Below are 6,053 nucleotides of genomic sequence, written 5' to 3' on the forward strand. Positions count from 1 at the left end.
AGGGAGCTCTTCTTAATATTTTGACACCAAAATCATGTCGATACACCTTACCGACTGCGAGTAAAGCCACCCACGCTTTAACTTGACAGACTGTATTAAAGTAGTTGAATTTTCAACGCGAAAAAATGAATTTTCAAACAAATCTGGGAATTTTAAACAAATAAAATTAACATTCAACCAGAAACAGTTGAATTCCCATGCCAAAAAATACGGTTTTTTTAGACGACAGATGAATTTTTAACAAAAAAGTAGATTTTTAACTTTTATACCGTAAAATATTATTTTTGTACCAAAATACAAATTTAAAATCAGTTTAATTAAACCAAAGACATCAATTTTTATCCAAATAGTTGAATCTTTAGCCAAAAAGATAAGTTTTCAATTAATAAAGATAAATTTTTAACAAAACAGTTAAATTTTAAAATAAAAAGACAACATTTTTTCACATGAAATAGAATCGTGCAACTTTTAGTTAAAAAATTAATTTTTTTAAAAAGACGAAATTGCAACTAGTTGAATTATGTCAGAAAAGACGAATGTTCCATTAAATAGTTGCATCCTTAACCAAAAAGACGAATTTTTAACGAATAAGCTTAATTCACCAAATAATAAACCAAAAATAAGAGTTTCAACAAAAAAGTTCATTTTCCAACGAGAGATAAATTTTAACCTGAAATACGCGATTTTCAACAACAAAAAAAGCATTTTTGAAAAAGTGATTCAACTGTAAACCTTGCAAACAATTTTTAGCTCATCAATTTTCAGTTACGCTAAGCTTGCTTGAAGAAAAACAGCTTTTCGATCGAGGAAAACAAAATTTTTAATGCATTTCTTATAACTTTAATAGATGTCTTTAATGAAGGTATGTATTTATTTTCTGTGGATAAATATGATCTATAATAAAACATTTTTTTCAATTGTTTAAATTTGATAATTTTCTATTGACGGGAATTTTGCCGTATCGGATATTTTATTATTCGGCCATTTTCATTTGAAAATGTTATTATTCGGGAATTGTTAAATCTGCTTATATTATAAATAGTTTGAAATTCTATTTTTTGAATATTTTCTTTTTCAGGAATTTCGCAATGTCAGAATATTCATTTTCTAAATTTCTCTGTTGTTCCGTATATTGATTTATATTGTTCATTTAAGTTACTAGAAAAGGAGAGTAGAGGTGCAGTTTCGGGTTTGTTTATACAATATATATACAGTCGGTTAAATAAGAGCGTGGTCACTGTCGTGAGAAAATGAAAAGAGTCAATACGAAAATTCTTTCAAATATTGCTTTATTTGATGGAAAATTTTCATGCAAATACATTAATAGCAGGTCCAATCACCTTCAGCGTCCCGCGATTTGGGAAGTCATCGACATTTTTCACCTCTTTGAAACGATTCATCCACTTATTCACAAACTGTTCCGACTTTTGCATATATTTTGCAGCAGCCGCTTGGGTCATTTTGGGACCTTTAGGGTGCGATCACAAAAAAACTGCTTCGAAGCGCGAAGCGTATGCGGCACTCATTTTGGAAAAATTCTTGGTTCATATTAAAAAGAACAGTCAGCTGATTCTCTTTCATAAACCATGAAGGACTATACTGACCTTTATATGAAAAAAAATACAGCATTCGCATTTACCGATCGCTAGTAATGGTGACCACGCTCTTATTTAACCGACTTTATAAACCTATTTTGTGCGCATTATTACCCCTTTTTTCAGAACACAAGAAAATTTCACAAAAATCATTCATATAAGAATGAAATTGTCAATCGTTTTACGGGAATTTTATTTTAGGTCTCCGCTGGATACTCTGATAAATAGCAATGCCAAGGAATTACTTTGCTTGGAATATTTTGGAATAAGTAAGTGCTGCATAAAAATATTATTTTTGATTAAGAGAAACTTCTAAGAGCTAATAAAATTGAATAAAATATATGGTATAAACCTATATTAAATGCATTTTCTGTAGACACTTTAGATTATCTAACAGCATTTATTTACAAACGAATTCAATTGTAAACAGTACTTTATTTATGAATATCTTAGAACAAATTTGACCGATTCAATGTTGGTTTCACAAATTGAAAGAATATGCGAATAAAATATGATTTAATAAAGTGAAGAGTATAAGAGCTGTGAATTGTATTTATTATGCAAAGACGAACAAGGAGGGAAGACGAGTGGAATGGAAAAAAAGGACAAAGCATCATGCACTGGGACATTTCCCAAGGGATATGCTGGAAGCTTGAGAGCGCTAGACTCTTTACTTACGGATTGATACGCAATTCCCATCGAGTTTAGCCTGCATTGACGGATCATTTTGTGAGATTGCTCTCGATTTCGTATAAACTCGATAATGGTACTGAAGAACGATATAACTAAAATGTCGAATCCACCAGTTCCCAACCGAAGGATAAAGCAGAGGAATAAAAGGGATGAATACATTTGTCTCCGATTGAAGATTCCCCAGAAAATTTCACAAAAAGATGAACCGAGAGACCTTTCTTTAAATGTTCTTGTATTCAGTAAAATGTGAAAGTTCATAAGAATATATTAATGAAATGCCGGGTCGAAAGTTCTGAAATTAGAAATAGCAAGTAGGTAGACGGGTGAATGAAAAATTCAGAAATATACCAGAGAACGTTAGGCTTAAATATGCAAGATAATAATAGTGGAAATAATAATACATCTTTAAGAGAATTTAATTTTTAAGAAGAAAAAAAGATACTTAATCTTCACCATTAAGGTGTTTTCTTTAATAAGGAAAAATAAAATGATTTTTTAAACTGAATACGAACACTAACCTAAGTTGTACCTTATTTGTCAATAAATAAAAAAAAAAATGAATCGTATATGTCTTTTTTAATTGATTTTTTTATTTTATTTTCTAAATGTCTTAAAAATGGATACGATTTTGCGCATTTCAAATCCTTCTCCCTCAGAAGGTCATAATTCGTGAATATTTTCGCTCATATCTTTTCCCAAAGTCCCCAATTACTCCAACTCTTATGAAAAGCCTTCAAACATTGTCTGAAGTACTCAATCCTGTGCTTTTGTTTCAATCAGAAGAATTGTCTGCTGTCTGCAGCCAAATTTGCATTAAAAGCGCTTACTTTCATTTGAAAATTTGGCCACAGCAGTGGAAATTTGCAGAAAACCAAAACTCCTGAGCACAGGTGATTGCCGATAGACGATTTTCGATGTAGACATCGATAGCATCAAGTGCCCAGAACAGCATGAAACCCTTTGCTCGAAAGTAGTTAAAATCTGTGAAAACACGACTAAACGAGATTCTCGAACGGTCATCCAGCCAAGTACTGACCTCACCCGTAAGTGTTTACATTCGAGATGTCGACGGGTCCAAAGTTATATCGGTTAAATGTTTCTTTTTCAATCGAGGATATGCCCCCCCCCCCCCGGCCATCAGAATTTTTTGAGTTTCTCGGAAAAAATGTCCTTTAAGCTTGTGCCAAATCGGTTAAAATAAAGACGAGCCACGTAGATTCATAAGGTCCCTTAAGATTAAAATAAGAAATTTTTCGTTTTTGGGAAAATGAAATTCATGTTTCAAGGTTTAAATTTAGATTGCGGGAAGTTATTAGATTTTTTTCGGGAGTTTTTAGCAAATTATTTCGTCCTAACAAATTGAATTTCGATGAGTCCCCCCTCCCCAAACCTCTTTATGGAGTCCAAAATATGCCCCGAAAAATTGAAATTGACACTCATTTAGCAATTATTTAAACAATGAATTATCATTTCCTTTTTATTTTTTTTTTTCTAAAAAGATATAGAAAACTTAAGTTTGTTTACAAATTTGGTTGACTCTGTTGCTTATTATTAAATAACTACGTCATTCAAATATTACTACTCGATTTTATTAGAAAGGCGTATTTGCTTAAATAATTTATTTTTGAAATATATGTCAGAAATTTATATTTTTCTGCATTTAATGCGGTTTTTGTTTAGAGGCAAATGTTTGGTTGAGACTATTATTGAATTATTTAGAGAATATATTAAAGTTTAATTATACATTTTGATGAAAACACGATAATACATATTATTTTTTCTTTTAAATTAAATAAATTATATCACTTATTGATAGGCTTAAAACCTTATTAAAATTAGAAATCAGACTTTTTATTTTATTTCCATAAAAATGTACAATAAATCCTTAAAAAATTATTTCATTAATTAAATAATAGTTTTTACAAGCAATTTTGTTCTGCTACAAAAAAAGGAAGTAGTATATAAAAGACGTAGTTAATCAATAAGAAGCGACGAAGTTAACCAAATTAAAAAATAGAGCTTTCCAGCTCTTTTTGGGAAGGAGATACAAGAAAAAAATGAGAAATTGTTGAAGCAATTGGTAAACGTTTCAAACAAAGATCAGCCTTCCTGACCAAGACTAATTATTAGATTTAACGTAAAAACAAACTTTTTAACGCGTTAGTAGGAAAACAATTTTCAAACCAATTATATTGTATAAACAGTTCTAAATATAATAAAAAATTCTTTTAACTATTTAATTAAATTAAATGTAAAAGCAAATTTTTAAAGAGAGTAATAGCATTATTTTACTTTTTCCACATTTTCGATGATAATTTTACACACAATGTGTAAGACAAAATGATTATTTTCTTTAAAAATTAGTTTCAGAATTAATTTTCAATATATTTTCCAGGATGAAAATTATGTTTCTGAAGAACAGTATCGGCAATATGTCAGAATTGCGGAGTCCTTGCGAATTTTGTGCACTTCAACAGTAAATGTCAAATATGCTCCATTTTCAAGAATAAATTTCTATATAAATTATTAACTTCTTGCTCTAGTTTTCCATCCGTTAATCGTAACTTTTGTACTTTTCTACCGTGGTAAGAGCTCTTATAAATAATTACTTGTATCATGAAAAACATTTGAACTATTTTTGATGACATAATTCAATTTATTAAATTAACTTAATTAGATTACATTAAGTTATTATTAACTTAACTTGCATCATAATATTTGCAGTAGAAAATCCCCATTTTAGCCAGACCGTCCCATATACGAAGAGTCAATTAAAATTAGTTTCATTTAAGAAATTTTTTATATTTTATCATCAGTCTACTGATGTCACGGAATTGTTCAGGGCTTAATTATATATAATTCTTTAAGTTGTATCTTGAGAATAGATTTACTAAATTTAATTTTCAGCTCCTTGTAGTGTAATCTACATAATTTTAAATTCTTCAATGAAACTCGAAATCTTTTTTAATTTAATAAAATAGTGTACATTTAAAAAAAACTAAAAAGTGACTTTTCTCAAAAAATCCATCTTTGATATTTTCTTATTCATAATAATATAATTAAGTTATATCGTGTGAAAGAAGTCATATATAATATTTCGCGCCGGGCATACTTTTTTCGTATAGGATTCTACATGTAGAAAAACTTTTTTTTTATAATATAAAATCAATTTTGTAACATACCAGCTCCTTTTTAAACATTCTTAGTCTTATGCCTAATGAATCTAAAATCGTATATTTGCAAAATATACATTTACAAAACTTAGAAATATCGGATCATTTGGATTTTTAATTAAAAAATTGATGAAATTATGATTTTTCTGTTCGGCCCTTGATTAATTGGTATTATTAAATTACTTGATAACAGTAATAGTGTACTCGAAAATTTCAAAGCAGTGGAGGAAGATCAAAACAAAAGAATTCATTTTTTAACTTGGTCATTTATTTGTTCTTCAGATATAATTTATCAGAAAATTCCGTAATTGTAACTGAAAAGTATGAAATTTATAACTGAGTTTCTCTAAAGTTGTCATAGTTTTCCCAAATTTATCATGAAGATAACAGAATTTTTCGGGAAAATCCCCCGAAATATTGCAAAATGCCGAAAATAGAAAATAAAAAAATAAAATTAACGACTTGGAAATACTCTGAAAGTGAAAGTTGTCGAAACTAGATAAATTAAAAAATTTCCATTTAAAGAAATGATTCAATTTCTGAAATCATATAATTACCTAAGTTTAAAAATCTGAATTTTCAAAATATAAAA

At 28.9% G+C, this 6,053-nt stretch overlaps 1 protein-coding gene across 3 annotated transcripts in view; it reads right to left on the reverse strand.

Moving 5' to 3' along the window:
- The window catches only part of LOC117171948 (zeta-sarcoglycan), a 652,034-nt gene that overhangs the window by 50,374 nt on the left and 595,607 nt on the right, over positions 1–6,053 (reverse strand). The window lies entirely within an intron of this gene.

The sequence above is a fragment of the Belonocnema kinseyi genome, chromosome 4, assembly GCF_010883055.1.
Source record: "Belonocnema kinseyi isolate 2016_QV_RU_SX_M_011 chromosome 4, B_treatae_v1, whole genome shotgun sequence".
Lineage (NCBI taxonomy): Eukaryota > Metazoa > Arthropoda > Insecta > Hymenoptera > Cynipidae > Belonocnema > Belonocnema kinseyi.